We start from the raw sequence: 10,348 nt of genomic DNA, 5'->3' as shown, positions 1-10,348 counted from the left end.
AAGTGCTGGTATTCTGGAGAGCTTTTGCCCCGCCAGGGGAGCGCCATGCCAGAGGGACTCTGTTCTTCCTCCCCGCGCCCGCCCTGAGGGGCTGAGGAAGGAAGAGCGTCTGCCATACCACCAAAGGCCCCTCGACGTAGCGTGCCCTGTGTCTGGCCTCTGGCGAAGAAAAGCAGAAACGGGAACACTCTGTCCTAAACTCTGCTGTCCCCTGTAACATACCAATAACTCGGCTTCCCAGCGGACACACAGGCAGTGAGCTGAGCTGCACCCTACGGTCAGCCGGAGGGGACACCGTTTCCGTGCTTCTGGGAGACTGTTTGCTCTCGTCCCTTCGTTCTCCAGATGCTGAAAGCCGGAGGGCTGATACGATTCTCCCAAGTCCACAGCGAGAGAGCTGCAGGACCGAGGCTTCACGGGGTCGTTACGAAGATCACCCTCTTAATCCATCATCACGTATTGATCTTTCACTACGTGCCTTGCACCGCCACAGGCAGCGAATAGAGCAGTAGATACAGATCCGGTAGCATCGACTTTTCATCGTCATTTTAATTATAGCATTCGTCTCGTGCAAGGGAAAAAGAATGCAAGCACCAAGTGAAACCAAAGTCCGTAAAGAACAGTTTTTAAAATTGTCTCAAAGTACAAATTTGTCGACGAGAGCTGTCAGCAAATAGAAAGCAAAAAGAACAGAGGCCGAGGGCAACCTTCCTGCGACCCCCGCCCCCACCAAGCTGTGGGTCGGTAGAAGGGGGCCCAGGGCTGCTCGGTGCCCCTGCCTCTCCGGTCCTCTTATCAAAGGGCAGACGTGATATCTGTGACAATATGAGGATGCGGTCCGTGACGACCGTCGCTGGCCCAGGAAAATATCTGTCGTCGCTGGCCCAGGAAAATATCTGTGGGGTGGCAGATTTGAAATACAGGCATGTTCTTCATTCAACACGATTACTGATATCTCGAGACTCCCAAGGACAATCTGCTAGTCCAAGAAGAGTCTGAAGCATGAATCACGGCACGCAGCCTTGATTCCAAGTGGTTCTCTGTCTCCCAGAGCACTCTCAACACTGCTGTTCTCTGTGGAAGCCTTTCTTGTTCGGACACGCCGTCGGTCAGGCTGTCCCGACAGGAACAAACTCGGCAAACGCTGGTTACTCGCCGCCTCAGGGACGCCCGGGCACTGCCGACAAAGGCAGAGGGTGAGGCCAGCCCCTGGCCCAGAGAGTGGACAGTGTAGTCAGGAGAAACGAAAGATCAAACACGCTCAGCTGGCGAAATAAGTCAGACAGGAGAGGTCAAGAGCCATGTGATTTCACTCGCATGTGGGATACAAACCTGAGCGCAATAAGTGAGCAAGCAGACTAGCAAAACCTCACAGACACTGACAACCGTATGGTGGTTACCAGGGGGAAAGCGGGGTCGGGGGTAGTGAAGGGTGAAGGGTGAAGGGTGAAGGGTAGGGGGTCAAGGGTATGGTGACAGAAGGAGCTCTGACTTTGGGTGGTAAACAGACAATACAATATATGAACAATGTATCACAGAAGTGTCCATAATTGTTGTTGTATATAATTGTGCATAATTTTTGTATGTAATTGTATATAATTTTACTAACCAATGCCACCCTGATACATTTAATGTTTAGAAAGGAAGAAATACCTAGCCGGCTGCGATTCACGTCGCCTGAAATCTTTCTAGAGCAAGATGGGTTGTAAGTAACTTTGAACTCTAAGTCTGTATCATTTCATATTCTAACTCTAGAAGCTAAAATACAATAAAAGCACAAACAGTGTCCCATGAGGTTGTCCGAACAATGTGAAAGAGACATCGTTGGTCCTGTGCTCAGGCCGTTTGTCCGTCTGCTCCATCCTCCTGGCGTCACCCGAGGCCTGCACGGATCTGGACAACAACACCCATGGAGTAGACAATGACATGCAGAAGACAACGACGTTCTCACATAACCAAACGTTAAATCTCTCTAAAGAACGCTGGCCTCCCCAAACGATGCAGTGCCCGACGCAGACGCGTTGGTTTGCGGGCGGGGCGCAGCTGGCTCGTCAGAGGGGCCGGGATGAGGGGCTCGGGTTTGAAGGCAGGGCCAGGACCAGGCCGGGGTCTCTGGGGACGTGTGTCCCTGGAGCAAGTCTCTCACTCCTGGAGAGTCGGTCTCCTTCCCTCTCAGACCCAGGTGAGGCCCCTTGTGGTGCTGTCAGGACAGCCAGTGCACCGCAGGCATTTACCAGATGGAACTTGCTCCATTTAACTTCTACAAAACTCTCAACACAGCACCCGGTAACAAAAGGGCTCTTGCACGGAAAGTGTTGCACTTAAAACATCTTTTCGCCTTTGGACCCCACCTCACCGACAGTGAGTGAGTGACACCCGTACCCCAGCATCAACACCCCGACCGGGTCTACGGCCCCGGGGCCCGCCGGGGTTCCTGACGTCGCCACGCACTCTCTCCTGCGACACCACCCTACTTGCCTGGCTTTATCGGGGTGTGGTTGGCAAGAAAGAAATGGACATGTTTAAGATGTGCCATGTGCTTCCATACGTGCACACACTGTAAAATGATTAGGTGACCGGGCTAATCAACACCCCCATCACCCCGCACGGCTGAGCTTGCGTGCACTTGAGTTCACAGCACCGGAGGCCCGCTCACTGCGCCTTCGCTGCGGCCGCCGCTCCGGAGGTGAGATGCCCAGGACGCACTCGCCTTGTAACTAGAAGCTTGCCCCTCGGACCAGCACCTCCGCGCTTCCCCGCCCCCGGGCCCCGGTAACCACCGCTCTCCTCTTCGGACTGCGAGTTGGCGTTCTTAGGCTCTCCCGTGTGCAGTCTGTGTCTTTCTGGATCGGGATTACTCCGCCCAGCACAACGTCCTCCGGGTTCGCGCCCGCTGCTGCGGAGAGAGCAGGGGCTCCTTCCTTCCACGGCCGAGTGGGGCTCCGTGATGACGTATGGGTGCGCAACATTCCCTTCCCCCACTCGCGCACTGACAAGGCCCCGGCCGGCCCCACCTCTCGGCCGCAGTGAATAACGCCACAGAGAACAGAAGACTGCAGGCATCCCCCACGCGGATGTCATCCCCTGTGGAGGCCCACCCCGAAGCAGGACCGCTGGGAGACACCGCAGTTCTGTTTTTGGTGTGTTGAGGACCGTCTGTACTAGTTTCTGAAGTGGCTGTAGTAGCGTGTATTCTCACAAACTGTGTGTGCGGGTTCCTTTTGACCACACCAACACTCACCGACACTTACGTTCACATATTTTGATAGTGACTGTCCTAACGGGTGTGAGGTTATAGTTCCCTGTGTTTTTATTGGCATTTCCCTCCTGATTAGTGATGTTGAGCATCTTTTCAGATGTCTGTTGGCCGTTAGAGTACCTTCTTTGGTTAAAAAAAAACATATATATATATATCTCTACTCAAGTGGTTTGCTCATTAAAATCAGATTCTGATTTTTAGGTTTGTTTGATTGTTTTTTCTTTTGCTGTAGAGTGTGAGTCCCCTGTTCCTCATGTGGCTTGGACATTAACCCCTCGCGGGATCTGTGGTCTACAAACCTCTCCTCCCTTTTGTCCACAGCTCTCCGTTTCCTCTGTTAACGGTCTCCTTCCATCGTCATTAAGCGGCTCCCTCCCCTCCTCCCCCATCGTCCTACCGCCCGGATATACCTTCCCCCTGGCCTCTCCCTCCTCTCTGGGTCTTCCAATCGCCTGTATTGGTGCCCAGTGAGCCACCGGGGATTTAAAAGTTTTGCTGGCGTTGGCAGAAACCTCAAGACTCTTCTCTCCGAGTCCACAGGGCATACACACTCTTGAGCAGGACTCTGGTCAACCCCTAGAGTGGACTGGCCACCCTGCCCCAGGCTTCCGGTCACCTTTCCCGGGTCAGAAAAGGCCACCCCACCCTCCCGTCGTCCCTGCAGCCCTGGTAAGGGTGCTCCCCAGGGACACACGACTGACTCTACAACACTTCCATGGGCTGCATCGTCCTCCTTTCTTAGGTCCCAGAGTCCCCTTTTGTAAAAGGAGAGGACATTAAAATAGAAAAAAAAATCAGAAATACTGTCCTGTTGAACCGAACGCCCCGGAATCCACCAGCCACGCAGCGGTGGTGTGCAGGCCCCGGGCTGTATGGTTCAGAGCGGCACGGAGCCGCGCCCAGCGCCCAGCTCTCCCGGAGCGAGAGGCCGGAGCCCAGCCTGGCGTGAGCAGCATCACGAGTCTTTCCGTCCCTCTGAGCAGGCCTTCCACGACACTTTGATGTCCTCCCTGTGTTTCTTCTAGATGCGCTCAGCCCCCAAACACAAAGGCTCACTTAGGAGGCCCTTTGTTCTCCCGCGAGCTGGAAGAGCGGAGCTGAGTGACTTGGGAAGGCAGGGTTTGTTTAGCTGGAATAACAAGAGAAACGGTCAAAAGCTGAAATTGTTTAATTTTTGCTTGCCGAGTAACTGCAGGACTACAGATGTCTCTTGATGCAATAAATTAATTTCCTCATGCTTGTTTATTTGTACGCATGTTGCCAAAGTAAAGGCCTAATCCAAAAATTAATGACTGGAGAATCCCCCGGGGCTCCTCCTGGACCCCGCTCCGCTGTTTTTCACGTGAAGGCGGACAACCTCTCCTTCGGAACAACACGTCCACGGCCGGCGGAGCACAAGAGCCGGCGGCGGCTGCCCGGCGAGGCCCAAGGCCCGCTCACCCGCCCGGCTCCAAGCTGAGGCAGAGTCCGTGTAGCTGCTCCGCCCGAGTCCTCTCTGAGTGTCATTAAGCCTCCTGGGCTCCGGGTAGGTGGAACCAGAGACGAGGAAAGAGTTGGGTGACTCCATGAAAATAACAACTGGTTATGATCCACCGACAAAGGCAATGAAAGTAGTCAAAGGGAAGAAACTTCTTTGTTAAGAAGAATCAGATGTCGTGTTATTGACTTTTCAGAAACGAACACAAACTGTTTCATGATTTGCCAAGTGGCACCCACCTACGCAAGTTAATGAAAGTAGCGATGATTGGTTTGGGGGGGATCTGCTGAGGACCAGAGCGGAGCGTCAGACGCACTTGGCCGGGGGCCCGTTTTCCCTGCACCGCGGCGTCCTTCCTGTGCTGACCCCTCCGGATCCGGAGGAGGGGCCCTCCGCGCCGCACACGGCGTCCAGGGGGGCTGCCGCAACGCGTGGGCTCCCTCCGAGAAGACCCTTCTGCTGTGGAAGAGAAAGAAATACCTTGTGGCCGCTCCTCTGCCCCCCTGCCAGTCCCTCCAAGGCTAGTGGCTGCTGTTACTCCACGTAGTGACGTTCTCTTGCCCCCAGAGCCATTTTTTTTCTTTATCACACCAGCATGCAGCACCCTCCGCCTGCAGGCTCCACCGGGGACAGGGCAGAGGCTCACCTGTAAAGCCCCCTCTTAGGAACAAGAAGGGTTCAAAGTCTCTGCCCTCCAGGCACTGGCTGCCTAGGGCCAAGACCGTTAAAGGCTCTGTGTCTCTGTATCTCTTCACTCAAGACGGACACTTATAATTATATCAATCCTTAGGCTAAGCCGATGGCATTCTGAGCCCCATGCCCACTGGCCAGCGCAGACCTGTGGACTGGAACCTCCGCTTGCCTTCTGCCTCCTGACCCTTACGCCGGCACGGGGTTGACCTTCCTCCTCCTTGTGGCACAGCAGCGACGTCAGATCTTTGCCACTTCCTCCCCGGGCCCCACTTTCTCACGTCTCTCCGCCCCCACACTGGCCGTGCTTGCAGACTCAGCTCACACTCACTGTATCCCTCCCCACTCCCAACGGCATTCGGCTCCCCTGGGCTCCAGTCTGCTTGGAAATCGCTCCGGCCAAAATGTTGAATTGCCCTCTTTGTCACTTAGTCTGTTTGTACCTGTTTCTTCATGAAGCTCTCCTCCCTTGCATTTTTCTTCTCACTGCTCCACTGCTCCTTCCCGGCCTCCCTTTAAAGTTCCTCTTCCTGGACCGTCCTCTAGCGACTCCCTGGTCCTTATCCCACCCTCGGCCCTCGCTCGTAGCCCCGGACACAGGAACCCTGCGCCAGTGGGTCCTGGTGGGAGGAACCAACCTCCCTCTTCCCTGGGAGCCCTTCTGGCTGGTCTGACGCTCAGGCAGACACGGGACCGATTAGCTCTGGGAAACACCCAGCTGAACACCTGCCCAGGAAGGGGACCCGCGTACACGGGAGAGTCCGGGACCCCACGTGCAGGAGAGGGACAGAAGGGGACTGGGCGCTGGAGACGTCCTGGGCTGGGGGTGAGCTCTCGCCCCTTGGGAGCTGCAAAGGGCCACGGCAGGGCGGTAAGAAGAGCCAACGTAGCCCTGGCTGGCGTAGCTCAGTGGATTGAGCACGGGCTGGGAACCAAAGTGTCGCAGGTTTGATTCCCAGCCAAGGTACATTCCTGGGTTGCAGGCCATAACCCCCAGCAACCGCACATTGATGTTTCTCTCTCTCTCTCTCTCTGTCTCCCTTCCCTCTCTAAAAATAAATAAAATCTTTAAGAAAAAAAAGAAGAAGAGCCAACGTTTAGCAAAATAAATGCTTGCCCTGCCGTGCAGGGGGCTGCAAGGGTCACCACTGATCACCTCTCACGGGCAGGGACTCCAGTTCAAACTCTCCCAGGCAAAGAAGGGCAGGGGGCAGACCTTTCCCTCGAACCCACCTGCAGGGAGAGTTGCCTGTAGCTTAGAACAATCTGCACGCCACAGAGGCGCACCTCGGGGTGGCCCGTTCTGGGCCCCCACGGGACCAAAGCTGTCCCGCCAGCCTACCCTTCCTTCCCAGGTTCCAGGCCCACCCACCCAGCAGTCCCTTGGGGACCCAGCATCGGTCGGTCTTTGCTGTCACGGGAGTGGTCGGTTCCGCCTTCGGAACCCACGTTGCTGAGTCTGCCCACGGCTTCCGTCCCCACCACCATGGCCTCTCCCTTCACGTGTCCCTTGTGGCAGCCCTGGGGGCCACGGTGGAGTCCGGCTCGGGGGCCCCGCCACCTCACGGCGAGGCCCTGACGGCTTAGCCCCTCTCCTGTGAGAGCCGCTCCCCCGTGGACAGGGAACGTGCGATGGCAGAGGTGCTCACACTTCCTGCGCACCGGTCTCCGGCCTGAAGCTTTCTCCTGTCCAAGTCCCCGAAGACAGAGCCAGCCGCACGGCACCGCCAGCGTGTCCGTGCCTCCCCCATGCACCCGAACCTTGGGCGACTTCACTTTCTGCGTGAGCGGGCAGCTGGCCTGCTGCCCGCAGCGCTGTCCGGCGTCCTGATGGCCTCCCCTGGCCCCGGAGGTCGAGGCCACAGCCGGGCCAGGGTCCGGGCACCCCCATCCACTGCCGGCTGGCACTCGCATCCCTAACCTGGTCTACGTGGGGGGCCTAGTGTGGGGCTTTCCACCTTCGTGTCCTGGTCCTGAGGAACTGCCCCCGGAGGAGTGAGCCCAGTGAGGCGCCCGCGCAGCAGGGGCAGGTGATGTGTCACCTGACAAGGGGCAGGTGGCACGGGCGGCCCGGCCTGCGTCTCCTCTGCTGGGCCACCCGTGCTTCTGCTGCAGGCACCGCCTCCGCCGGGGAGGGACTGGCGTTGGGCCGGCTTCCCTCCGGGACGTGCTGGGTCTGACAATGACCGTGAGAGTACTGCTGGTGGCGTGGGGGGGCCTCTGAGGTCCCACGGTCGGGTCCCCCATCCCAGCCAGGGCCCAATAGCGCCTCAAGCTGCTGGGGAAAGCACATTGCTTCGCACTGCACACGCCCGACTCCGCCCTGGCGCTGAGTGGGTCTGCGGTGTGATTCTCCCGGGGAAGTTTCCAGAAACTCCACCCAGAGTCTTTTCCCCACCGGAGAGCCCTCTCCTAACATTGCGTCTTAAAGCCGCACGGTCAGTGCCACCGCGGCCGGTTCGCACGGCAGCCGGGAGCGGGTGCGGCCCCTCCCCGCCCTGGGCCTGCCGCCACCCACGGCCCCACCCCCCGGTCAGCGGGCTCGCGCCCTGAGCACTGCGTCAGAGGAAAGTTAGAACCGCGTCCAGGCCCTGAACCACCACGCATGTCATCCCACTCCACGTCAGGAGCCCCGCCTTCCCTGGGCCCCGCCTACAGCCCCGGGGGGGGGGGGAAGCACCCGCCCCCCTGCCCCTCCCCCCATCACTACAATCACGGTGCCCCGCTGGGGTCCGTTGGCCAAGGGGCACCGTCCGGTCTATACAGACCGGGACTCCTGCCGACCCCGTTACTCCAGGAGCCCAGCTCTGTAACGGCTGGCACCCACCCTGCGGGCCCCCGGGTCACCCGCACCCGCCTTACTGCGGGGGGAGTGAGCTCGGTGTCCTCTGGGCCTTCCCGGGCAGAGTCTTGCGAGGGCGTGGGGGCGTGGGGGGGGGGGCGGCGTCTGCCTGGCAGAACGGCCACTGCGGCCCGGCCTCCCCTGCGAGCCTTTCGGCCCCTTCTCTCCCCAGTGGCCCGGCCTTCCAGCTCAGCGAGCCGGGCCGCCGCCGTCCCACGCTGTTTGCCAGAGCCACCCTGGCCACGCGCCCGCACCGCCACCAGGATGCTGAGCGCTGCGTCCCGGAAACGTGGCCCCGCGGGGACACCTCGACCCTTGCCCCGCCCATGCTCCGGCCCCCCCGAGAACCTCCCTCCGAGTCCTGCCCGAGCCTTCTGCTCCTGGCAAACGGGGGGGGGGGGGGGGGTGCGCAGAGGCGGGGGGACCGCGGCAGGGACCCAGCACTGAGGTCACAGCCCAGCATCCGCTTTCTCAGAGCACTGCGGGCCTGGCCACCGGGATGTGCACTCTCTGGGACCACCCCGGGCAGGCGGGATGCTGCCAGGTGGAGCTCCTTCCTGCCAGGTGGGGCTCCTGGGGCCAGGACCTGCAGAAAGGGAGGGAGGGGGCCAGGCGGCCAGGGGAGCGCCAGTCTGGGTGGCAGCTCCCCGAGGGGCCTCAGCAGGTCTTCTGGAAGGTTCTGAAGAGGGAGCCACCTCTTAAAGAGATCCCAAGGCTGGGGGGAGAAGGCCTTCAGCCCCCCAGACTGAACATGGGCTCCCGGTGGGACCTGGGGTGTGGCAGGCCTGGAGTGGGGCGGCTCCTTTTCCGCCTGGAGTAGGCAGGCAGCAGACGGCTGTTGTCCACACCCCACTGGGCAGTGAGGGTGATACATCTTCATTCCTGAGTGGGGCCTGGGCCGAGCCTCCCAGCGTCCCCAGCACCCAGCGCTGCGGGGCGTCTCCCGCTAGACGAGGGGTCACCCCCGGAGCTTCTCTTTGTCACCTCCCCAAGATCAGACGGGGGTGGGACCGCTCCGGAGGGCATCCCGCGGTCCGATGCCAGAGCCCCTGGAATCCGGGAAGCTGACACCCGTGCAAAGAGTCTGACCATGCGTGGGCCGCGGTCTGTGTCCAGAGGCAGAGCTCCGCAGGCCTCCTCTTCCCAGGACACCCCCTGTCCCTTGCAACGGTCGTTGGGAGCTTCACCGGACCCCGTCTTACACGTGTGTGGACGCGCTTACAGAGGCTTTCAGGAGGCCGGCCGATGGGGCTGTGAGCCTTCTAGCTTTGACGCTGGGGTCTGGGCAGATCTCGCAGCTTTCCCCGGTGGGGCGGGGGGTGGGGGAGGCAAGGGGAGCAGGGCAGGGAGTCCTCTCGAGGGGCAGGTGGCCGGGTGGCAGAGGAGCTGCCCAGCTCTGTGGGAGAGCCCAGCTGAGGCTGGTGGGCGGGGGCGGAGGGGAAGCGGCAGGGGCTGCTGGTTTGGGAGAAGGGGGAGCCGTGCACCCCCAGCCGGGACGGAGCAGATGGAGCGTGGCGTGGGGAGCGAGGCCCCGGCACCTCTGATTTTCCCCAGCCCTCCCTCGCCGGATGGGCCCCCTGGCCACCCGCCCTGCCCCACCGGCAGCGACGTCGTCCTCGTCTATATCCCAAAGCGCTGGAGCCTGGAGGCGGGCTGTGAGCCTGGCCCCCTCACCGATCCCGCTCGGCACACGCCAATCAATCTGTCGTTGTCAACACTGGAGCAAAGCCCCGCCCCCTGGAAATCCACCGGACTCGGAACGCTCCCTCCAGGGACACACGGCATCACGTCCCTTTTACTCTCTTGAAATGCAATTTGTAGATAAATATAGTCTTCCTACACACATTTAAAACAGAACAAAGCATTTTGTTTCTAGCTGGAGGAGAGATAAAGAGAAAGTAACTTACAACAAACTAATAACTTCCAATACTCAAAGCCTAGACACAAAAGTGCAAAGAGGTGTGATACCACAGGCAGGTGCTCAACCCTTTACGTTGAACCCCCACCCGTGTGACAATCACATGTGCTGGGTGACACGGGCTACGTATCGGAAACACACACAGTGGTTTCACTGTGGCCA

This window comes from Phyllostomus discolor, chromosome 3 (genome assembly GCF_004126475.2).
Source record: "Phyllostomus discolor isolate MPI-MPIP mPhyDis1 chromosome 3, mPhyDis1.pri.v3, whole genome shotgun sequence".
NCBI classification, from domain to species: Eukaryota; Metazoa; Chordata; class Mammalia; order Chiroptera; family Phyllostomidae; genus Phyllostomus; species Phyllostomus discolor.
The sequence above is the reverse complement of the archived record's forward strand: the minus strand, read 5'-3'. Positions refer to the sequence as shown.